Source organism: Nelumbo nucifera, chromosome 7, assembly GCF_055504915.1.
Source record: "Nelumbo nucifera cultivar China Antique chromosome 7, China Antique-T2T, whole genome shotgun sequence".
Taxonomy (NCBI): domain Eukaryota; kingdom Viridiplantae; phylum Streptophyta; class Magnoliopsida; order Proteales; family Nelumbonaceae; genus Nelumbo; species Nelumbo nucifera.
Genome location: NC_142655.1, coordinates 12,285,342 through 12,312,071, shown reverse-complemented (window position 1 = coordinate 12,312,071; position 26,730 = coordinate 12,285,342). Strand labels below are relative to the sequence as shown.

General features: G+C 35.5%; 1 long non-coding RNA gene and 1 pseudogene across 2 annotated transcripts; one reads left to right on the top strand and one right to left on the bottom strand.

Moving 5' to 3' along the window:
- The first annotated feature begins 3,033 nt into the window (after positions 1 to 3,033).
- Positions 3,034 to 6,772, top strand: LOC148790174 (disease resistance protein RGA2-like; annotated as a pseudogene).
- An 8,465-nt stretch (positions 6,773 to 15,237) lies between these two features.
- On the bottom strand, positions 15,238 to 25,159 carry LOC148790173 (uncharacterized). Of its 2 annotated transcripts, none has more exons than XR_016078606.1 (5): positions 24,433 to 25,159; positions 16,710 to 16,811; positions 16,408 to 16,618; positions 15,894 to 15,940; positions 15,238 to 15,776 (listed from the first exon to the last, which is right to left on the bottom strand). It is a non-coding gene; the product is annotated as an uncharacterized LOC148790173 (long non-coding RNA). The 2 variants fall into 2 exon arrangements; XR_016078605.1 differs by having other exon boundaries at positions 16,429 to 16,618; positions 24,433 to 25,131.
- Between the last annotated feature and the right edge of the window lie 1,571 nt (positions 25,160 to 26,730).

The following is a 26,730-nucleotide window of genomic DNA, read 5'->3' as shown; positions in this document are numbered from 1 at the left end:
CCTCAAAATCCAGTTCTCAGCTGCATCATGTAGCTCATCAACACCCATAGCCCAACTCACAACTTTGAGAAGTTTGACTTCTCATCACCTAAAAGGCTCTTGGTGAGCATGCTATGAAGAAATCTACTAATTTATTTGTTCTCTGAAATCAAAGACAACTCCTACAACAATTAGCTTTTGAATATTCATCCCATTGGCCTTCTTTGCCCCTTCGAAACTCTATTGTCTTACTTTAAGGTATTAAAACCACCCCATTCGGGAGCTGTAGTAAGGCCAATATATCACTGACTTCAAGGTCCTGAAGACCCCTTCTAAAACCCTAATCCCAATCAAAGCCATAACTAGACTCAAAAGGGATTAGAAAAGTAGACATTGATCAACTCCTGTTTAAACAAGGATATAGAATACATAGAAGGAAATTGTTCTTTCAAAGACACATCTCCCACCTAAAGATTTTCCCAAAACTTCACTTGGTTACTAGAACAGAGGTCGTACTTGGTAACATTGTTTTAAAAGGCTTAAGCCTTAAGACGAGGCACACAGATTTTACCTCAAGGCTTAAGTCTCAAAGATGTGAAGCTTAAGCCTTTGTCATAATGAGGCATAAGCATTAAGCATCAAGGAGTGAGGCGTAAAAAGGCATCAGCCTCAGTTATCAATAATAAAAGTAGAAAAACCTTTTTCTAAGTGTTTTAAGAGAGTTCCATGCAAAAAGGACTAATCAAGTTAATAGTTTCTTTTGGATAAATCAAGTGAGATTTACTTATTATTTTAAATGTAATGTCCCAAGTTTGTTATTTTTCTCATTTTTTCCACTAATGGGTCATTTTTCTTTGCAATAATAATAATAATAATAATAATAATAATAACAACAACAACAACAACAACAACAACAACAACAATAATAATAATAATAATAATAATAATTATTATTATTATTATTATTATTATTATTATTATTATTATTATTATTAACTAATCAATATTACTATCATTTATACATTTAGGCCATGTTTGGTTCAATTCTCATTCATTCTCATCTTACCCAAGATAAAATTCTAAAATGGACAAGAATGGGTAAAAGTAGGCAGAATGAAAAAATATTACTACGAACTAAACACTTTTTTCCTAAACATGAATTCTTTTCAGACTAACAAGTGTCATGTTGCTCATTTTCATTCTTCAAAAAAAAAAAAAAAACTATGCCGGTATTCATAAACTGCTAGCCTAGGTCTCCAAAATTGTTGGCATAGATATTTACCAATGGATAGCCGACAATTAATGTTTACTAGTTGGCATAGATGTTTTGCAAAAGTACTTTCACAAAAGTGCTTCTGTAAAAAGTACTTCCGTAAAAATGCTTTTATAAAAGTACTTTCGCAAAAGTGCTTTTGTAAAAAGTACTTCCATAAAAGTGCTTTCATAAAAGTACTTTAATGTAAAGTACTTTTGTAAAAGTGTTTTCGTAAAAGTATTTTTGTAAAAGTATTTTTGTAAAAGTACTTTTATAAAAGTACTTTCATAAAAGTGTTTTCATATAAAAGCACTTTTGCATAAACATCTATGGTAGTAGTTTATTAGGTAGAGTTTTCTCAAAGAATGAAAATGAGCAAGATGGGGCATGATTATTTTTCATGCTGTAGGCTATTTAACTTTTGTGCTATGGGGCTGATTTTTCATTCTAAAAAGAATGTGGTCCATGGAAAGAATTTTGTAACAAAACACTAATGTTATTCATTCTTGCCCATTCTTTCCTAGAATGAGTAAGAATTAAGAGAATGAGGCCTAGAGTAGTGAACCAAACATGGCCTTAGGTAATTGGGGGAAATCATAACACCATTTTATTATGACTACCCTCTCTAGTTGTTGCCATTGTAAAAAAAAATAAAAGTCACCACGTACCACACATCACACCAATTAAACAACTGTTGCTGAGACACTACTACTATCATAGGGTTCAGCACCAAAAACCTTCCTGTTGTCACACACATTCAGACATAAATAGGGAGATAAACAGTCCATACGCGTACCTACCAATCAGAACTGCTACATAGTTGAAATCCAGTCCAAAAGTGGTAGAACACACCATACTATTAGCTGACTATAGGGTTCTGTTCACACCTGTCCATAAGCTAACCATCTTCGAGTCATGATTAGAGGGTTTCTCACAAACCAGCAAGACAAACACCACCACAGAAGCTGGAGGCATAGTTACCTCCTAGAAGGAAACACGGCCACTCCTTTTTGGCCTCTTATCAAACCTCCGATTGGGTTGTGAGTTATTTCAAAAACCAGGTCTAATATGGTGATCCAAGGAGAAAAGAAGGATAGGACAAAAACTGAATTCTAGACTGATTTTCTAGTGCTTTTATACCATGTAAAGGGTTCGATTAACACTAGTTCAGTCCTAGGTCTGAAAGAAGAAGAAGAAGAAGAGAGGAGAGAAAGAAAGGGTTCATTCAGATAAAAAAAGAAGAAATCAATCACTCTCATCCCACCCATCTTATATTTATAGTCTTTGCATTAGAATACAAAGGGCAGCTCTGTCACTCATTAAGTATGGGACATACAACTTAAACAAAGACAAAATAGATAACTTACCTTTAATTAAAAGATAAATGACCAAACTACCCTTATACGATTGACTCTAACAACTATAAAGTTATTCCTTCTCCTAAATTAGCCATATAATAATTGTTTATCTATTAATTGATACATTTAAGTAAACTATAAATAGGACATAAGAAGAATTGAACCCTATTCATTGTTTGAAATGACCAAACACACCACCATAATTTTTTTCTTGTTAATGGATGCCCATTAATTAATACTAAAATTGATTATTAAAATTTATATAAATAATAGATAATAAATGATTATTATTATTATATTGATTTTCTAAAAATTAATACATATTTTAGTTCTTCCATAAATTTTCTTCTGTATCCTGTCATCGATCTCACACTTGGTTTTTTCTGTATCCATACATATCCAAACTTATCCCAAAAAATCTCTTAAAATTATCCTTTTAATATGACTGTCCTCAATGCTCAAAACCTTCTACAAGTAACAATTGAGCGAATGAAGGGAAAGAAAACCTACATAAGATTTGTGATTGTGGATGTGTCACGCACGTCACCTAAGAACAATAATTCAAGCTTGAAAAGTTGATAGGTGAAGGGCTTTCCTCAAAAAACAAATAAAATAAAGACCACTATCATTTGCTTTTTCTGGATTTCCTTGTTAGTTGTAGAGAGAGAGAGAGAGCGCTTCCTTTAGACTGTTGGGGTGTCTCATCTTTTAGAACACTTGAAGTGGTGAGTTCCATTTGCTCCAACAACAGAAACGACCTCTTCTTTCTTTGGGAATTGTTACTTGGCTCTTAAAAAGTTGGTGGGTAGGCACTTATATTTGCTGCTCTTTCAGGTGGCTCTTGAAAAGTTGACCTCTCCCATCTTACGAGAGTTTGGCTTGTGGTTGGGGGTGGGTAAGGACCTCACGAAGCTCCTGAGAACTTTGTCAAAGATCCAGTTTGTGCTCAACGATGCTGAAGAGAGGCAGATAATTAAGCGACATGGCAGTAAAGATGTGGCTAAGTGACCTTAAAGACATCGCCAATGATGCAGATGATATACTAGACGAGGTCGGCACAGAACCTCTGAGATTTAGCCAAGAGAATCAAGTACAAAAATTGTTTACCTTGTTGAAATATTTCCTATTTAAACTTGGGCTAGAACCTAAAATAAAGGATACCGCTGAAAGATTTAGAGGAAATTGCAAAGAAAGGGATGTACTTGGTCAGTTAAAGTGAGGGAGGGAATTTGGGCTAGGCCAGTCGAAGTGAGGGAGTGACTACAGACAAGTTCTCTGATGGATGAATCTTGTGTTTTTGGTAGGGTAGGAGATGAATATAATGGAAATGATGTTTCTATTATTTCCATAATTGGCATGGGGGCCTTGGAAATATCAGCTTGTGTACAATGATCAGAAGGTGCAAAATCATTTCAATGTAAGAAGGCTCACAAAATCAATCATGGAGTCTGCTGGGGGGAGGTTTCTATTTGTATTAGATGATGTATGGAATGAAAGAAATAGTGATCGAGAATTAAGTTCTTAGGCTTCCTTTGAGAGCTGGAGCAAAGGAGGGAAGCAAAATTATTGTCACTGTCAAAGAGTGAAAAAGTTTCTTCAATCATGGGCACCGCAACCGCGCATAGATTGGAGGCTTTTATCAAATGATGATTGTTGGGAATTGTTCAAGCAAAGAGCAATTGTTCATTGGAACTCAGATGCATATCCAAATCTGATAGCAATTGGTAAGGAAATTCTGATGAAATTCCAAGGTTTTCCTTTAGCAGCAAAAACACTTGGAGGAATCTTACATGGTAAAATTGACGAGTATGAATGGGAAATCAAATGATCTTGAAATATACATGGGACTTAAAAGAAGATGAAAATGAAATTTTGCCAGATCTAAGACTAAGCTATAATCATCTTCCTACACATATTAAGCAGTGTTTTGCCTATTGCTCTATATTTCCCAAGGGCCAATGGCTATGAATTTAAAAAGGAAAAACTAGAGCCATTGTGGATTGCATAAGGCTTTGTTCATCCTCAACACAAGGAAATGTAGGTTCTGAGTATTTTGATGATTTGATACTGAGGTTCTTCATTCAACTTTCCAAGATTAACAAGACTCAATTTGTTATGTATGATTTGATCCATGACTTGGCACAATTTGTTTCAAGAGAAATGTGCTTTATAGTGGAGGGAGATAAACCATTTTGAATCTTAGTAAAGGCTCAGCATGTGCCACTGCTACTTGATACATTCAATTCAAGTACGTACATTTGATGTCTAAGTGCATCCATTATTTTATGCACATTTCTACGACTACATAACAAACTCTCACGTGAAATCCTCAATGTGCAGGTCCTTCACAGTTTGATCTTAACCTTGAAGTATCTACGTGTCTTGGATTTGAATCGCGTATTGCTATGACTGAGTTACCAGAGTTAGAGTCAATTTGGAAATTTGAGTCGTGCATCTGTTTGCGTGTTTTTGTGGAGTTTTAATTGTTTTCTTTTGACGCCTATGTAGTATTTTCCCTCTCTTTCTTTCATGATGTTATCTCTTTGTTGTGTTGGATTTTGAAAATCTGGGTGCTGTCTCATCACCCCCCCCCCCCTCTGATGATTGTACTAAGGTTTTCTTTTTATTTTAATGAAATTTTCTTCTTACTCTTCAGAAAAAAAAATAAAATAAAAAAATCTTGATGTTTATAGTACATACATTAAGGGGCTACCAGAATCAATTTGTGGCCTCTACAATTTACAAACACTGATTCTCAAAAATTGTAACCAACTTCTTGAATCACCCCCAAAGGTACATGAAACCTAGTTAACCTACAATATCTAGATTTAACTGGATCTTGGCAGCTTATTTCTATGCCACCTGAAATTGGAAGATTAACTTGTGTACAGACATTGCCTAGGTTCATTGATGGTAAGGAGAATGGATGTGGGATAGGAGAACTAAAGGACATGTTGCATCTCCAAGGCACACTTTCTATTGATAGGCTAGAGGGTTCAGTCAACATTACCAATGTGAAGGAAGAAAATCTTAAGATCAAGCCACATATTCACTAATTAGAATTGCAATGTAGGTAGATTGTATTCACAGGATCAAATTGATGATAAGGGTGCTCAAAGGCCTCCAACCTCATGAAAACCTCAAAGGCTCTAAATTCCCAAACTGGATAGGTGATTCATCACCAAACATTTCACTCTCTCATTTAGAAATGATTGATCTCTCCCAATGTATCGATTGCAAAATCCTCCCATCTCTTGGTCAGCTACCAATCCTCAAACGTTTTAAGTATATAGATGCCATGTATGAACTTGAGCATGTTGGTCATGAGTTCTGTGGTGATGGAAAGGTAACCGGCTTCCCATCATTGGAGACACTAAAACTTGAAGACATGAAAATTTTGAAGGAATGGCATGGGATAGGAGTTGGACAATTTCCTTGCCTTAGTGAGCTTATGATTATAAATTGCCCCCAGATGACTACCCTTCCAAAATTTCCATCTCTCCATAGATTAGTGTCGGATGAATGCAATGAGAGGATATTGAACTCATTTCCTTACTTCACCTCTCTCTCATTGAAAATCTCAAACTTCCGAAAGCTGAAATCCCTACCGGAGGGCTTGTTACATCCTCTAGGTGCACTCAAGGAACTGAAATCCATCATTGGCTCACTGCTACCATCTCATGACATTGCAGGATGTGGGTATACAAGAGCTCATATCTCTCCATCATTTGGAAATTTTGTGCTGTGCCAAAATCATGTCTTTGACAGGTCAACTGCCTTCAACACTAAAACACTTTTCTGTCCAAGTATGTGGTAATCTGAATTCCCTGCCAGGGGATACAAAACCTATCCTCTCTTGAAGAATTGAACATTTGCAACTGTCCTCAACTTTCACCCTTTCCTGGTGAGAAGCTACCAGTGACACTTAACACCTGAAAATATCCACCTGTGCAAATCCCAAGACACTTCTAGTGGGGTTACATGGGCTTATAACCTCTCTTAAACATTTGCAAATTGAAGCATGCCATCAACTATCACCCCTTCCGGAGGAGAGTCTTCCTGCCACACTTAATAATTTACATATGCCAAATGTGACTTACTAAAGAAACGATGTCAAGAAGGCAGGGAAGATTGTCCTAAGATAGCTCATATTCCAAACAAATGGATTTCAGAAATTTGAATCAATTTCCTATAGGTGAAGTTCAAGTGCATTCACAAATTAAGTTCAGGTGTTCTTTACATTGCAATTCCATGTATATTCTGTATGAGTTATAATACAATATAATCAATTAGTTTTCATTTGGAAAGTTTCTAGAAAGGAAGTTATGCTAAAATATGGATTTCCTTATATTGTTTAATTTAAAATTGTTTGTTGTCCACCTATGTTTTTGACATAAGATATTTGTCTGAGGTTCCTAATTTCTTATTCTTATGAAATTTATTGATTCCATAGTGTATTATTATCTGTTGCTGCTTAGATTGATGACTGGTGAAACTAAAAAGGGCAGGGTTAGAAATGAAGTCATAATAAGGAACCCAGGGGTAGCTCCAATAGGTGATAAATGAGAGAAAGTAGACTAAGGTGGTTTTGTCACATGCATGGAAGACCATCTGCAGAACCCAATAAAAGTGATCTGTTACAAGTTGAAGGAGCTAAAAGAGCTAAGGGCAGACCAAAAAGGACTTCGGTGAAATAAGAAATTATTTACACACCCGTAATTTAATGATGGATATGGCACTGAATAGAATGGAATGTAAAAAGAGGATTCGTGTAGTTGACCCCATATAGGTGGAACAAGGCTTACATGATGACAATGATGATGAGTGTATTATCTGTTTCAAGTTATCTTTCTTTCTTTTTTTTTTATACTTCTTGTTTCTATGAGCATTGGTCATATCATGAACAAGCTTTGAGGGTAAAATTCCTCTGTTTACATTTATATTCTTCTTTGTCTTACATAGAGCATCATGACTAAAGGGAAAGAAACAGAGCACGTTTTCTTTGGGAAAGAACAAAGCACTATAGAGGTCAGGGGTAAAAAAAGGGTGGGGGAAGGGGACTTGGTTCCCTCTTATGACTCAAAGTTCCCCACCTATATTATTAATATAATAGATTAATAGTCCTTATTGTTCCCCCCTCCGCCCCTAATAGAGGTTACAGCGTTTTAGCCATTGCTGCAGGTAACCATAGAGGTGATCTATTAGTAGCAGATATTTTTTCTTATTTTCTAAATTACAGTTTCTAATGTCTGCTAAAACACAATCCCACTAATTGATATGACATTGTTATTTTTGAGGCCTTGCTGATTTAAACCTAAATTGAGGTCCTCAAGTTTCTAAAAAAATTTTAAAATTTGAAAATTTTGTTTGCTTTCTAAACATCATTGGATGTCTCCAGTGGCTTTTGGAGCATTCCCTATGGCTCTAGACATGGGCTGTGTATCTTTGATTATGTAGGATTATGCTAAGTTGAAGTTGATTTGTGGACCCTATGATAGGCAAATGATGAACTTGATAAAGAAACATTAGGTACAGATAACATCAAGGGTAGTTTCCTACCCCGGGAAAGTAAAAGAGAGGACTAACAATGTAAAAGGGTTTCATTTCTTATTCCTCTCAATTAGGGATTATGGATTTCTCATGTTCACATGAAAATAGTGTTACATAATGTCAGAGTCAAATCGAAAAACTGAGAAAGAGAAAGAGAGAGAGAGACAATACAACCGAATGGTGGGTGTGACTACTTGTGTCAATCGACACCCTAAAAGAAATATTTATATTAAGTTGTAAAAGGAAAGATTTGCCCTTAGTATACATGAGAGATATACAAAAAGGAAACATAAAAGTACAAAAATAGCCCTATGGCTAGATTTCACTATCACTACACTCCCCCTCAAACTGATGCCTAGGAATAAGCATTAGTTTGTTCATGAGAAATAGATGACAAGCTCGTGTCATTGCTTTAGTTAACAAGTCTTCTAGTTGGAGCCCAGAGGAGACATGAAGAAGAGATATGGTACCCTCAAGAAGGAGATTGCAAATGAAGTGGCAATCAACTTCTGTGTGTTTGGTGCGCTCATGGAAGACGGGATTGGATGCAATTTTGATTGCACTGATGTTGTCTACATAAAGAGGAACAGACAATAGTGGCTCACTTAGTATTTCAAATAGAAGAGCCCGAAGCCATATGATCTCACTACACACGGAAGACATATCCCTGTGTTCAGTTTTAGTGGAAGATTTAGACATAATAGCTTATTTCTTGCACTTCCATGAGATAAGGGAGTTTCCTAAGAAGACACACCAGCCAATTGTGGACCGTTGGGTGTCAGGGCATCTAGCCCAATCAGCATCTGCATAGGCCATAAGATGAATGGGAGATTGATGAGGAGAAGAATAACCCATGTGATAGTGTGCCCCGTACATATCTTATAATCCGATGAACTGCAGATAAGTGTGGTTGTCTCGGAGAAGACACAAACTAACTTACTATATGAATTGCATAAGATATGTCCGGCCGAGTCATGGTGAGATAGATTAAACTGCCCACTATCTGATGATAAAGGGTAGGATCTTTAATGGGAGATCCATCATCTTTGCTGAGTTTCAAATTCAGTTCTAGTGGAGTGTTAACAATCTTAGAATCACTAAGATTTTCCAGTTTAACCAGATCAGCCACATACTCCTGTTGATTAACAAAGTAGCCTTGAGAATTTCTGTTCACCTCAAGGCCCAAGAAATATGTCAGCGGTCCCAAGTCCTTCATCTTGAAGGATTCACTAAGTAACTATTGTAGCCTATAAATTCATTCTATGTCATCCCCTATAATGAGTATATCATCAACATAAAGGAGTAATATCGTTACTCCTTGCTTCTGCCTTAGGATGAACAAGGAGTAATCAGTCTCTGAACAAAGCCAACATTAGTGATGACAGATCTGAACTTCTCAAACTAGGCCCTAGGAGCTTGCTTTAGGCCATAAAGTGACTTTTTCAAACGACAAACAATCTGTGGATCTGTACAATATCCCGGAGGAGGCTTCATGTAAATTGTCTCTTTCAATTCCCCATGGAGAAAAGCATTCTTGACATCCATTTGATGAATTGTCCACTGTTTGACTACAGACAGCCATCAAAAGTCGTACAGTGATCATCTTAGCTACAGGAGCAAACGTCTCCTCATAGTCTATCCCATATTCCTGTTTGTAACCCTGTGCAACAAGCCTAGATTTGTATATGTCTAGGCTTCCATCAGATTTTAGTTTCACAGAATAGACCCATCTGCTTCCTATGAGAGATGTCTCAGATGGAGCTTTGACTAGGTCCCAGGTGTCATTCTCCCGAAGAGCCTGAATCTCTGAATCCATTGCATCTTTCCAATGTGGTTATGCTACAGCCTGCTGATAAGATCTATGAATGTCTATGGTAGATAAAATGGCAGAAAAGGAGCTATGGTCTGGTGAATAACCATAACGGTTAGGTGGATGAGAAATTCTAGAGGAACAACGTAAAGTAGGAGCAATAGGTTCAGAGGGAAGGTCTTGAACACTTATTGAGGTAGCTGGAGTGACTAGATCATCAACTAGATGCGGAGCAAAGGGGTGGATGGAGACTGAAGAAGGTCGTTGTTTCCTGAAGTAGGTTTGAAGTTGCTGCGGAGGTGACAATGGAGTATTCGATGTACTTGTAAAATCAAAACTATGCAGCAAGGAAACAGAAGGAGCTGGGAACTTCACAATATGTTCAAAAAATTACACTTTCAAGAAAAACTACATTACAAGAAATTCAAAGACGACGAACCAAAGGATCATAGCAAAAATACCCTTTATGTTCAGAGCTATACCCAATAAAGAAGCACAAAGCTGTTTGTGTAGTTAACTTTGTGCGTTCATGGGGTGGAAGGTGGACAAAACAAGCACATCCGAATACTTTAAGCATGGATAGGTCTGGGGATTTGTGGAAAAGGGATTGAAAAGGAGAGGTGTTGTTCAAAATTGATAACGGAAGACGATTTATGAGATACACAGCAATGTTGGCCGCCTCCACCCCAAACCAAGAGGGTACATGGGAATCCTGCAAAAGGGTTCTGACTACACTCAAGATATGCCCATTTTTCCTTTCTGCAACTCTGTTTTGTTGTGGGGTGCCTGGACAAGACTTTTGGGTTTGAATTCCATGTTGTTTTAAGTAGTTTTGGAAATCTCTGTCAATATACTCTCCTCCTGAATCCGTTTGTAGCACACAAATTCGGGCATTAAATTGAGTGGCAACATAAGTCTGAAAGTGTTGAAATATAGAGTACCTTTATATTTCTTTCGAAGAAAATAGGCCCAAGTGAAACGAGTGCAGCCATTAATAAAGGTCACAAAATATTTAAAACCCATCCGTGAGACAAATAGAGACGACCAAACATCACTATGTATTAAATAAAAAGAGATTGTTGCATGTTTAGAATGAGAAGGAAAAGGCAAAATATAACTCTTACATAAGTCACAAGTAATGCAGTCTTTATTCACATTTTTAAGAGAAACATTAGAAACAGGCAAACTACTAGAGGAAAACAACTAATCAAGTTTCTTAGAAAAAGGATGGCCCAATCGTTTATGCCACAACTGTCAATCTTTATTACATTTAACAGATTCAAAACTAGAAGTAGTAGAAATCAAACATGAAGTAGAACCAGGCACAGTTTTATTCTTCTCAAATTCTAGAGCAAAGAGTCTTCCCAATGTAGGCCCCTTCCCCTTCACCTCCCCAGTTTGTCAGTCCTATATCAAACAACCATCAGAAATAAATAAGACATTGTTACTTTCCTCTATGAATTGGCTAAGAAAAATTAAATTGGTGGTAAGCTTAGGTACAAATAAGGTTTTGGACAAATGAAATGGAAATGACTTAGAAGTAGATAAATATAGATCATCACATCCAAGTATATCTAATTTCTCACCATTAGTAGTAACAATGTATTTATTGGGGAGATGGGGTTTAGGACACTGTCTAAGAGTGGCCCCTGTCATATGGTTAGAGGCTCCTGAGTCAATGTACCATAGATGGTTCGGTGAGAGATAGTAGGTAGGGGACTTACCAGATAGGCCCATAGAAGAGAAGGCTAAAGAAATAACAGGGGACATGAGTTGTCAAATTCGTTCTTCAGACATGCTACATGAGGTATCATTCTGCCCAGTCATGGAAGTAATGGAGGATGTTGCATCTGATCATCTACACCTGTCTGATAAGCCTTGTAGCTTCCTTTCTTCTAATTTGATCCACTTCTTTTATGAGGTCGAGTGGGGCATTCAGTGATAATATGGCCAACCTGCTTACAGTAGGTGCATGTATTCTTTCTTGCAGTGAGAAACAACATGTTCGAACTCCTTACATTCATAGCATTGTATTTTAGAAAAGTCATTCTTTCATTTCGGTTTTATTGCTAGAAAGACTATATCAATGTTAGACTCCTTCCTTCCGTCCAAAGTACTCTATGTGACAAATCTGGTTTCGGCCCTCGGAATTTCACCGAGAATAGTATCCAAATCAGGAAGTGTTCCTCAACTCGGGATATTAGATCTACCAACATCGAATTTAGGTTTGAGATGCATTAGGAAGTGCATAATCATTCTTCTATCAAAATGTTCTTTCATATACTTCACACAACATTCTAAAGGACCATTCCCCATGTGAACAAGCTCATATTCAGTCCAAAGGTTAATAAACCCATAGTACTCTTGGACCTTTCTTTCTCCTTGATAATAGGAGAAGATGTCAACCTCTATCTAGTACTATCTTGAGGTGTTTGCTTGCTGATAAACTCTTTTGAGATACTCATACATCTCATAGGCAATCATGTATCCTCTCATAGGAATTGTAATGTCAATTTCAATGGATCCTAAGATCCAAGGTGCACTTTTTGCATTATCAATTCTCCGTTGATTAAGACCCTTGATGTCCGAATCATTAGGTTTAACTATTGATCCATCCAAATATCCCTAGAGACCTTTCACCTCCACATGAAATTGGAAATTGAATTTCCAAAGTGTATAGTTCGTACCATTAAATTTGATGGGGAGAACTTCCATTCTTTCTAATGCCATTGAATCACGAGAGCAAGAAAAACCACAAAGAGAAGTGTTCAAAACAGTAGAATAATGAAGTACCTTTCAATCAATGTCTAAAAAAGGAAACTGTAAGGGCCTGTCAAACTCTGAAGTGGCCCAAAACCCTTCTAGATCAAATCTGATTCAAACCAAACCAATTGGAAACAGTAGATCTGCCATGGGCGACACTAGATCTAAAGTTTCAGCCTGATCCATTGCTTCTAGAGGGAGATCCAATCCGAAAGAGAAATCTGGTGACACAATAGTCCAGGAACAGAGTCTGTCGAGTTCTGATTAAAAACAGCTTCAGAAATCGGATTTAAGAACACTCAAGAGACTCCCAAATACTGTTAGGGAATACTCTAGATAACAAATAAGAAAGAGGTGAGGAAATAGTCACTCGCAAATCAGATCGTGACCTGCTCTGATACCATGTCAAAGTCAGATCGAAAAACTAGGAAAGAAAAAGAGAGAGAGAGACAACACAGCCGAATGGTGGGTGTGACTACTTATGTCAGTCGACACCCTAAAAGAAATATTTATATTAAATTGTAAAAGGGCAGATCTGCCCTTAATATACATGAGAGATATACAAAAAGGAAAAGTAAAATCACAAAAATAGCTCTACCGCATACATCTACTAGCATTTCGCTTTTTTCCCATGCTCATTTCAGACAAGTTAACAGCTAATTTACATGATGAATGTCATTTTTCCTACATATTGTTGTTTAGCAAACTGTCTTAATTAATTTCTGTTCATACCATTGACAGAGATTTTTTACTATATTTATCTTAATAGAGCATGTATCAGTTATTTGCACTTTATGCCTTGCACGGGGTGAACATATTGAAATATTGGTTCTACCGGAGCTCCTCAACTAATGGTGATATTTCTTGTTTTTCCCAGCGGTCTAGGACCCACCTGAACATCTGTTAGGAAGGGGATTCAAGGATGAATTGAGAAACATTTGGTGTCATTTTGGGTTCCAAATCAGATTGCCAGCTGGAAAATTCTCGGGTCATTTTTGGAGAGAAATCAAAGCTATGACAAGACAATAACTCTTGATGTAAATAGACCTCATGCATGACAAGAATCCTCTCTGTTGGTCATTTCTTACAACCGGCGGTGGTTCGAAAACCGTTGATGCAACAACAGCAACAAAACTATTACTTGTACAATAGGAGGTTTGAAGTTTTAACAGGCAGAAATCCAGATTCTAAAGCAACATGTGATATGATCAAGTTTTACCAAATTTTGGAAAAACAATTTTAAGAGGCATTGGGATACAATATAAAATTACGGTATAAATATTGAGATCTTGTGTAAAATAAATATAATAATACATTGCCAGTTTATCTTGGTTTTTAGGACCAAAGGTTCAAAATATGATGTGTCTATCATAGCGTATTGTACAGTATGTATCAATTATGGTTGGGAAATGGGAATTAGCCATTATTCACGTTTACTTGTTGATTTGGCACATAAATACATTATGTGGGAAATTAATCTGATTGATCTCTCTAGTAATGCCTGGACTATCAGCAACGCTTGATTGTTCCTATCTCTTTTTTGAAACTTTTAACAAATATCCACTCTTTTATGCTGGTGTTTGGATCACCACTGGATATATGGCAGATATGGAATCACCTCAACTCCCTACAACTGAAATCTTTATGCGGGTTTTGGATTGAGCTATCCTTTCTTCTTCCCCTTCTTGAGCAATCCTATCATACCAGCTTCATCAGGCAAACAAAAGGTGCACACTATACAGAAATTTGAGTCCCAGGAATAACAGCATTTAATTTAGATGATCTTATTGTTACAGATTCAAGTAGAACTTAGTTGAGTGTATTGGCTGTACTATTTCTTCAACTCATCCGAGTCGGTAGTTTTTTGGATGGAATCAATTTTCTACAGTCGGTAGGGAAAATTTGTCATGTTTCCTACATTTTATTAAAGAGTACCTCATATCAGGGGTATTACAGTTGGCAATTCTCAGCAGTTCCATGCTGAGCCCTGTTCCTATGTTGAGAGATACTTCATATGATGTTAACATTTGGAAAGCATATGCTTGTCATTGGCAAAGTGTACATAAAGTATGATTTATGACTTGAGATACAAAATATTCATGGTAGAGGAATAGCTTGAGTGTAATTTGGACCGAACAGTAAAAGGAGAAATGGGGAAAAAGAAAACAGGATCATCAGTCAAGCGAATGTAGTCTTGCTGAATATGGTTTACAGGAACAGGACCTCAGATTGGTCTAAGATCCCACAACTTGCCCATTCTCATGTATAAAGAAATTGGCCACATTTCATAATCATAATCCAAGCCTTATCCCAGGTACATGAATCCTGTTTTGTTATTCCATTCTGTTTAATTCCATATCCATTGTTAAATTATGAGTGCTTAAATTATTTACTAATGCTTTGATCCATGTCCATTGAGCCGTTTTAAAAATATTAAAATGGCAACAAAAGTAACTGTTATCTACTAACTCGGACTCATTGCTGTAGAGAAAGAAAAAGTGGGGTGGGGGCTCAAAAAAGCCTTCATACAAAGCAACATCTGCATTATGTCCCATCTGGGTATGAAATACAAAAGGTCTCTTTGTATAATTTCCAGGGAATTTACAAATAACCAATGAGAGAAATTGACCGATCACATTTTTACTCACGTTTCAAAATGCATCTCTATCAAAATCTTATCATGATTCTATGGATCTAATGAAGCTTCAAAAATCACAAGTTTGCAACGTAATATTGGCTTCTACTCAAAATGCGCGGTTCATGGCAAGGCAAAAGAGATTGTTCAGTTAGTATCTGCAGTTGCTGGGGCTGAAATTTGAACAAGGAGCTGATTTCATAGCCATTCATGATTGAGAGACCACTATGGCATGCCAAGCAGATATCCTTAGAGCAACCTAGGAACCAACACTGATATCATCATCTGGCTTTAGGCTAAATTCGACTGGATCAAATTGCAAAGGGGAGGAAGGAGGAGTGTCCCATTGAATTGGAGAATCCAACCAGACAGTTAATACAGGCCATGGCAGTTCTGGCTCTGGCTCCAAGGACTCTTCAGCATAGTCTGCAACAAAAAGCATATTACTTGGCATGGAGCTTAGAAATATAAAAGTAGAGAATATTGAAAAAAAAAAAAAGAACAAAAGTAAAAACTTCCAGAATCCACTTAAGGATACTAAACCTCTGCTGCTTGTTTAGGCTTCATGGATATAGCAGGAGAAATTAAATCTGCAAGTGAATAGCTTACACAGTCAAAGACTTGTTCATGTGGAAACACCGAAAGATATGCTATTCTGATAAGAGAAATGCGAGTAAGCAAGTTTGTGCAACTCTTCAGTCATCTTCACCCAAAAGATAAAGTGGGACCCATGAAAAAGCATGTCCATCATTGTCAACTCTTAATCATGGTTGAAAGCATCAAATACGTATCATACTGATTGTATATATATATATATATATATATATATATATATATATATATATATATATCGGCTTTCAGGGTTAAATAATAATACTAGGTGTGCATTTAAGGCGATAAGATGGGCACTGATTGAAACTAAAAAAACAAAAAAGAAAAGAAATTGATCATTTTAGAAACTTGAGCACATCAATACTTTGAACCATGCTCCTGATCTTCACCCTACTAACAACAGTTGCACAAACTCATTAACTAGCACTCCTCCATAAATACTAACATGTCAGAGTCATGTAATGACCATGATCTGAAAGAAATATGTCCAAAAAATAATGGTCCATTGCTGTTGCTTGCTTCTCTATGCATTTTCTGGGGTCATGTAGAAATGCTTCTTTGACTATATTGAACTCCTTTGGTAATGTTGCCAAGGCCCCCTTTGCCTTTCTTGATGGTTGCTTTAGAACTTATGTTCCTTCCATCAACATCAGGCCCTAGAAAAGAAATTTTCAATCTGGTTATGAATAACCAAATTAATCTTGTTGACAGCACAAAATGAAACCAATAATGAAAATGCTGTAATACCTTTATGGCAATGCCCAGATTTTCATCTTGAAGGATCAACTGCCTTTGAGCCTGTGTGCTTGCCATCACTAATGGTTTCGCTTTATTGTCACTCAACAGATTCTGCAGCATGTAATCAATATAAGGATTAATTACCAATAATTATGAAGGAGCTTAGTTTACCTTAGAAAGGTTTGAGACTGATGCTGTTTTTGGGTGATGAAAGAGTATAACTTCAGTGAAGATAAAAATGGAATCTATGTTAACTGAAATTTTTCTTCAGTTTATCATAATTGGCATGATTCAAAGATTAAAAACCACTTATCAACACTTCCAATACAGACTAAGCTTTGATACTTAAAGTAACACTCACCCACCAAATCATGCAAACAGGCACATACAAAGACAGAAAGAGAAGAATGCGAAACAGGATTCATGTAGCCAATCTATATAGGTGGGACAAAGATCTCTTGAGTTAAGTTGAGATGAGTAATATATAGTTGGCAAAAATGCTGGATTGAAAAAGGACCCCAGGAGCACAACATGTCATTCTTATAATTCTCCAAGACCACCATACTTGAGTAATATAACTTGAAACTTCAAAATTTTCTTTTCAGAAGAATGGCAATTAGTAATTGTATCCATACACAACTCAGTCCAATATGACATCTCTAGAAGCACCAATACAATTGGACCAGTGAAAAACTTTCATCATGTTTCAACATATTCAACAGGCCATGGGTGTGATTTCTCCTGGAGCATAGTCTATAGGTTTCTAAGGCTACTATCCAACCTCAGACAAAGAGTTGAAGGAGATAGCAGCCCTCTTATCCAAGGTTGAACTTACAAAACTGGGAGTTGAAGGAGATGGTAGCTCTCTTATCCAATCTCGAGGGCTGGTACCCAACCTAGGGCGTGCCAGACAAAGGGATGTAGAAGTGAAAATTGATGCTTCTCTTCTTTACTTTTTCACAAGACAATCTTAAAAACAAACGAAAACAATTCAAGCCACAAATAATTAGTTATAATGAGCACCACTTGAACTCTCCATCACCATAAACACCAAAGATCTCCGACAACAAGGTCAATAAAGTTGAGCCAAACATATTTAATACTAGAACCTTTGCTGAATCCAAATAGTAAATACCTAAAATTTCGATGAGCTGCTAACTACAAGGGCCTAATTTTTTAAGATGTTTAGGAATCTTTGCTTATTGGGAATTTGATAAGCATGACAAATCCTTGCTTTTCAATTAGTGTGGAATACAATAATTGGAAGATTTTACAATGTCTCTTCACAATTTAATAGAAAGTTAAATGAGTAAATAATAAACTTAACTGTCAATACATATCAATAAGAGCATATCAACGAACATATAATAAACTTTTTGGATTGGACTAACGACCGAACTTACATCAACACAACTTCAATACTTATCAATAAGACCATTCACAACTAAAACATTTTCAGTAAATCCAACGATTTCATACCGAAGCATGTAATAAACTTAACTGCCAAATTGCAAATTAATTCAAGTTGTTCATTTGGTTAACTGGTCAAAGTTTGATTAACCATTTTGTTATTAATAAAAATTTGAAATCATAAATGACTTATAGGTATGTATTGCAATACCCTAATGGCCCACCAACTACAAATCAAATTTCATTGAAAGTCTCTAATTTAAGGTTGTGTTTGGTTTGTGGGAAGATTTTGGTGGGATAGGAAAGGATAGGATGGGATGGAAAAAGGAAAATACGTGGAAATTTTTCATGTTCCATTGTTTCGTTGCAAAAGGGAAAAGTGCGAAAATTAACCCTAATAACAATTATTAATTAATTAATTAAGTCAACTATTGATAAATAAAATATTAAAAACAAAAAATAGACTAATAAAAAGTAGCATATTAATTAATGTTAATAATTAATCAACAATTAATATCAAATTAATAAAAAAAGTATTAATTCATATTTAATAATTAAATAATTATTTGATAATTAATAATATCATTAAAATAAATTAAAAGAAATAATTTATTGATGAAAACTAATTTAATAATATATGAATAATTAATATTAAAATATGAAATTATTAATTAAGTCATGGTTATTAAAAAATATAATATTATTAATAACTTATAAGCTAATAAAATGTAAATTTTTAATTAATTCAAATCATTAACTACTTAATTATGAATTTCCAATAATTAATATCTAATTAATAATAAATAATAAAAAAAGTATTATTAACTAATTAAACGTTTCAAAAACTAGTTAATAATTAATTAACTAAGTGAACAATGAATAAAGAAATAAGGATTTTATTATTTATCTAATTAGTGATTCAACAAAAATAATTAAAAATTAAAAAAATAAAAATAATATTACTAATTAATTCATAATAAATATTAATAAAATAAATTTTACAATATTAATTCTTAAAGAATAATTAATTAGATAATTATCAATATTAATTAATTATAAACGTATTTCATTAAAATGTTTATAATTAATAATAATAAAATATAAAATAATAAATGCATTACTAATTAATTAATTAAGAATTGTTACTAGGGATAATTTTCTCACTATTTTCCCTTTTGCAACCAAACAATGGAACATGAAAAATTTCCACCCATTTTCCCTTTCCCATCTAATCAAAATCTTCCCACAAACCAAACACAACCTTGAATCAGAGACTTCCAATGAAATTTGATCTATAGCTAGTGGGTCATTAGGGTATTGCAATGCATAAGCATAACCATAAGTCTTTTATGAATTCAAATTTTAATAATAACAAAATGGTTAAGCAAACCTTGACCAATTAACCGAGTCGACAACTCAAATGAATTTGCAATTTGGCAGTTAAGTTTATTATATGCTCTGATATGAAATCGTTGGATATATTGAAGATATTTTAGTTGTGAATGCTCTTATTGATTGAAGTTGTGTTGATGTAAGTTGGGTCGCTAGTCCAATCCAAAAAATTTATTATATTTTCATTGATATGCGCTTATTGATATGTATTGATAGTTAGGTTTATTATATGTTCATTTAACTTCCTATTAAATTGTTAAGAAAACCATTATAAAATCACTCAATTATTGAATTCCACACTAATTAAAAAGATGGATCTATCATGCTTATCAAATTCTCAATAAGCAAATGTTCTTGAACATCTTAAAAAATTAAGCCCTTGTAGCTAACAACTCATCAAGTCAATTTTCGGTATTTATTATTTGGATTCAACAAAGGTTCTGGTATTAAATATGTTTGGCTCAACTTTCTTGGCCTTGTTAGAGATCTTTGGTGTTTATGGTGATTGAGAGAGAATTCAAGTTGTGTTCATTATAACTAACTAATGTGGCTTCAATTGCTTTCATTTGTTGTTACAATTGTCTTGTGAAAAAGTAAAGAGAAGCATCAATTTTCCACTTCCAAACCTTTTCTCTGGCACACCCGAGGTTGGGCAGCAGCCTTGGAGACTGGATAAGAGATCTACTATCTCCTTCAACTTCCAATCTTGTAAGTTCAACATTGGATAAGAGGGCTGCTATCACCTTCAACTCTCAATCCATGGCTAGGCAGCAACCTTAGAAACCTATAGACTAATCCTCTAGAAGAAATCACCCCTATGGCCTTTTGAATATGTTGAAACATGAAAATTTTTCATTGGTCCAATTGTGTTGGTGCTTAACCAATCCCTATTGGAGTCAGCTACGTGAATCCTATGCTGACATTCCATTCTACTCAATGTCATATTCATTGATAAATTATGAGCCCTTAAATGATTTCTCATTACTTCAACCCATGTCTTCATCCCTAGCTCTTCTAAGCCCCAAGAACTTGTAACAAATCACTTCTTCTTACTGATTCTGTAGATGGTCTTCTTTGCACATAACAAACCTTCCTATTCTACTTTCCCTCATTTTATTACCTATTGAAACTACTCCAAGATTCATTAAAAAAGGCTCGTTTCTAACCTTATATTTTCTAGTTTTCCCACTTATCCATCTCAATGTTTACATTCCCACCACACTCATTTTTGAACATGTTGTCTTGACTTCCCAACATTGCTCATTTTACAAAATTTTCCTTTTAATCAAAGTGGTATTCTCCTTATCACATAAGACTCCATATGCACCCTTCTATCTTGTCCATCCTGCTCTCATATTTGTATATGATAAGTTTGAAGCCTATATAAGTGACCATGCAATATATGCAAAGTTACATTTTTAATGGACCCAAGCCCAAGGCAGTGTAAAATCTTCAATTTGGGTACCCATGTTGGACCCCTAGTATATGCCTACCATACCAATGTCAAACAGAATACTTACTAGATACAACACAATATATTGCATGATCACTTATATATCAACTCCGGATCCAGTGCATCAGAATAAGTGATTTTTCTTCAAGTCCAGTTCAAATGCTGCCATGTCAAAAGTGATTAACCAGCAACTGTCTCTTCTCCTATACTTCTTGTTTTCTCTTCCCTATTTTACTTTCTGCTATTAAAAATAGAAAGCATCAAATAAAGTCAGATAACCAGTTCTAACTCTTTTTAGAGCCTTTAAATTTCCCTCCATATTCTCCAAAACCACCACCACCATCATCTATTTCAATGAGTATCTAAACTTCTAGTCAGGAGCCCATCCTAGCTAAAACCAACTTCTTCAAGCTTCCTAGGTAAGGAGACAATAGAGGAGAAATCAGGAGAGGTTGTCACCTGGAAGAGGTATACACATTAAGGACAAGAGAGTACAAGCAATGCAGAGAGGAGGCCAATAAGATTTGTGACATGGAATAGAAAAACAGAGAAGAAATTTTTGTGGTAGCTCCCACCTTGTTGAAGTACTCTCTCCATTCTCACATATCTTCTTTTCAAAGTAACTATATTGAAACCTTTGCTATGAAAACCAGCAAACCAGAACCAAACATAATGACAAATGGTGAAAGAATGCAGAAACAAAAAAGAAAAAAAGATGGTAAGCAACAAAGAAAGAAAAACTTGTAAGTAAATGCCTGCACAATGTAGGAGAAGTGACTCTCCTTTTCTGAAATCCTACATGAACTCATGTGGCTTCAATTCTGAAATCTGACTTTTGTGATTGCTGAACTTCCATTAATGAACTTTTTCCATGGCTTCTGTTGATGACTTGATAATGTTGTATTTGTGTGGTTATGGAATTTAAAATTCTTCAAGAGTTACAGGCTTACAGTCTTTGACAATAACCACAATTCAAGATGACTTGACTGGTTTCTGTCTGAGGTGTTAAAATCAAGGGAAAACCTCACTGAAACCTACCTCAGAAATTTTAGCTCCACTGATAAACAAGAGGAAATCAGTTTTGGTTTGTTGGTTCAAGAGCTACTGGTTTGGTGTGGACTTGCCATACATTGGCTCTATTTTGGGTATTGTTTCCAAAAGAGGGTAGCAAAGGTTTTACATTTCAGATTTCAGTTGAGTTCCATCTTGAAAAGACGAAACGATATACTTGTTAATTTTTAAATGATAAGAAGCTTTTAAGTGAAATGGAAAAGCACCTCAGCAGCAGGTCAAGTGGTTCATACTTTTTACATGTCATTAAATCATTTGAGTTCAAAGGAAAACCCCTTCAATTTCAAAAGCACTAAATCTGGACTCTTTCTAGATGTACTCTATAATTAAAACTTTTAAAACATACAAAATGGTATGTTTTAACAGATTATACTAAAAAAAAAAAAAAAAACTGTAGGTTTAAGATATTTAATTAAATTCCGCAATAAATAAGTCTTGAGAAATGATATTTTACTTCAAAATCTAGATATAGAACCCCGATATAAGCATATAACATGAAATCAATACCCACATATGCAGCTGGAATTTTAGGAAATGAAGTCTTTCCTTAATCTGTAATTGTTGTTTTCTAGGGGGTTTTTTACCCCTTTTCTTGGATCCTTATTGTACATGATTGTTTATATTAATGAAATGAATTGAGGTTACCTATCAAAAAAAATCTAATAGAAAGAACTAAATTATTAGGCAAGTCAATACAAAGAAACTCTTGTATAAAAGTTATAACCTCAAAAAAACAACTAACAACCCTGATTTTAAGATTGGAAGTACAAAAGAAATATTGGTGCAAGAACTTAAATCCTAGTTACATCAAATCACACTACATTAAATAGAGATTTCAGTAGAAGTCAATTGCAAAGAAGAAAAGATGAGGAGCAGAGGAAGACTGATATGCTTTGTATCATATGATCAAATCAGATTCTCTCTTTGAGTAAGAGTTGCAATTGGAGAAACTGTTTAAATAATATAAAGATAGTACTTTTTTATGTTAGACGAGGGTGGGCCATGGTGCAATAGTTAGGCTACTTCATTGCGACTTGGGTGACCAGGGTTCAAATCTTGGAAACAGCCTCATGCACTGGGCTGCCCTTTTAGTACTTTTTTATGATAACAGTCATCTTATAGCCACTTCACATGATGGAATCTTGAATCATCAAATACTAAAAATCCTCCTGAAAGAAAATCACAGAATTCTAAATAATACCCACCATCCCAAGGTACAAGGGCATCCTCCTAAACAGCTATTTCAAATTGCATTGCCAATCACCAAAGCAAACAAATAAACATTCTCCATAACAAATAAACAAATAAACAGCTATATCAAACAGCCATAGGAGGTTCAATAAACATTCTCCATAACAAATAATCCACATATAAGCCCTTGAAATTGAAGATGGTTTTTTTAAGCATGTACCACCCTCGAGTTCATCTGCACTAGAAACATATGGCTGACTGTACCTCATCAATCCACCCCAACATTTTCGAACAGACAAACACACACTCAAAAAAAAAAAAAAAAAAAAAAAAAGAACAATCAATAAAATTTTCCAATTTCTAAACCCACTTTGGCAATTCAATTCTCTATAAATCCTTCGTTATAAATCATCCTTACCAGCTACTCCTAAACACTATCAGAGCATTGGTTATATCTCAACTCAGAGTCTCAGACAAAAGGAGCCAACTACAAAATAAATCTCAAAACCAATAACATCACTGGAAAAGAATATTGGTATCATTAATAAAGCCTCAAATTGCTATTTTCAACATTTTCTCTAACCCAAATCAGAAATTGCAAAATCCTCTATCTACTCGTCACTTGTCAGAAAGAAAAGCCCCATCAAGACCAATGAAATCTCTGCATCTCCAAAACCCAACATCTAAAATTAATTTTCTTACAGAATTTCATACTTTATGGTGAGACTAAATGTCCGAATCTGAAACCCGAAAAGAAATTTAACTCAATGAGGGCGCCTCGCTAGTTGCTAAGCCTCTGCAACAATGTCTTCACCAGCTTGAAATCTGCTTCGAAATTGAAAATCTCTTGGAAATCCATATAGACGTTTCCTCCAGATCTTAGATTCCCATCTCCAAACCCAAGAGTTCTTTACGATGACCACAGACAACTCAAAAACCAAAAAGATTTGATGAATAAAGAAGCAAAAAAATGGAAAGGCGAAGACAACTAAGTTTCTTGGTTCTGGGCCTCTTCTTTGACTAGTGCCGCAACCAAAACTAAAAGCCCTAAATTTGTTCGAGGTTGGAGACACAAAGGAAGTTTTAATGCAAGAACGAAAACACAACTTTTATTACATTATACTAACTTAGAGGTTTTCACCAAAATTAATCAGAACTACAAAAATAATAATCATAAATAACAGGAAGGAAAAAAGAAAAAGAAAAAGGACTCACAGGTATTCAGATTATCAAATTGAATGCTCTATTCGGGTTGAACAAGCCTTCAGCACCAAAAGATCGACTTGCGGAGGTAGCAACAGAGACTGAAGTGACAGTAAAAGCCGAGAGAGAGAGATTGTAGGAATGGAAATTGCTAATTGGGTTTTTTTTGCATGGTTTTGGGTAGTAGAATGATATGCACTTTACCCTTACAAGCAAAATAAGCAAAAAGATGGGCCATTGGATTTAACTGTCTATTTACATGAATAATTGAGAATGATTGGAAACTAAGCAGTAGCTTCCGGATGTGAGCCCAGTGCATCTATTCTACCCATGAACTTGGTCTGGTGTGAATTGTGAAGAGATTAACCAGTTTTTGGCAATCAGAGTATATTGTTATATCACATTGGCTGTTGAGGCTGCTTCTAGACCACTAGTTAAGGCACGAAGCTCCGCATCATAACTTTCTACGGCCCAACAACTTCTGCCTTCTGCTATTGTGAGGTTTCTACCGGTGTCTTGAAGAACGAAAGCTTATCCTGCAGCACTTGTGTTTGGGTCAAATGAGCCATCTATGTGAAGAGTAGCACAATTCCCTACTCCAATCATGTTAATGCGTTGTGCTTGCATACCCCTTGCCAATTGATTGTTATCACCGAAGAGATAGTATTTGGCTTTGCTTATTATATCAGAAGGCATCATCTCAACTCCATCAAATATTTTCTTGTTGCGTGCTTGCCATATTATGTAAACCACTACACAGAATTTTAAAGAGGTTGCGTCACCATTGCGTCTAGATTGATCCCAATCTGTGCTTCACACCAAACAGCCCTAGCATAAGGACATGATGAAAAGTTTCTTGCTGTTGTAAGCAAAAACAGCAAATTTGATCATGTGGAGATAGCCATTTAGCACACTTGTCCTTTGTTAATACACCACCCCATAACGCTTTCCAGACAAAAACTTGGCATCTATAAGGGATCTTAAGCTTCCAAAGCAGATTCCAATTGAAGCGAGGGGCTGAAGGGGAAGGCAATAAAGAGAGAAAACTTTTATACACAGATTTGACTGCAAAAACCCCAGAATTGGTTCTTTTCCAAATCAATTGATCCCTTTCTAGATCTATTTGAGGTCTTATTTGTGTGATGTGACTCAAAGTAGCCTCATCAAAGAATTGTTGTAGGACTCTTAGATCCCATGTACCTTCCCCACTTAGAAGGTCTACTACCTTCGGTTTCAAGGTGTGTGACTCACATGTAGGACTTGGTGTCGGTATTCCACTTGGAATAGTTGATACCCAAGGATCATTAAAAGCTGATATGGATGAGCCATCCATTACAATCCATAGTAGATTTGGCTTTAAATCAGCTAATAAACTGTGAGCTTGTTTCCACCATTTAGAGCTTTGCTGCCCTTTCTTTGCCATGAAGGGATTGCATTTAGAAAAATATTTTTCCTTAACTAATTTGCACCATATACTACTCTGTTGCTGAACATAGCTCTATTCATTAGAAGACTCTTCCTAAACCTAATCCTCCAGTTGCTTTAGGAAGACATAATTTTTGCCATAAGATAGTGTGTTTAACACTATGTGATTCAGCTCGCCACCAAAAGTCCCTTATGAACTTATCATATTGGGTATGAAATGTATTAGGAAGAATCATAGATGCCATTGAATAGTTTCGAATGGATTGTATGACTGATTTCACTAGTGTGGTTCTTCCCGCTTGAGAGAGTAGCTTTGAGCTCCATGAATTAATTCTAGAGTGTATGCAACCCAGGAATTCTTTATTGGAAAGCTGATTTTTGGCATTTAGTTCCACTCTAGAACCTAAATATTTAGTGCCCCACACGGATTTACTCACCTTGAGAACTTTTGAGTAGAACTTTTGATGCTGACGCGGTACATTTCTGCTAAACATCAAGTTTGATTTCCCATAATTGATTCTCTGTCCTGATATCTTCTCAAAATTATGAAGTATTTCTCTGAGGGCCTTGATTTGTGGTAGATCAACTTTACAGAAAAGTATGCAGTCATTAGCAAAGAAAAGATGTGTGATAGGTGTGCCATCACGACATAATTTGATACCTTCTATGAGACCTGAAGTAGCTGCATTGTTTAACAATTGGGAGAGAACCTCTATGCTGATAATAAATAAATAAGGGGAGAGTGAGTCTCCTTGATGAAGGCCCCTTTTGAGATGAAAGTGGTCATGTGCTTCACCTCCTAATTTGATGGAAAAAGAGGGAGTGAAGATGCATTGATGTATTAGATTGCACCATTTACTACGAAAATTCATTTTATGAAGAGTC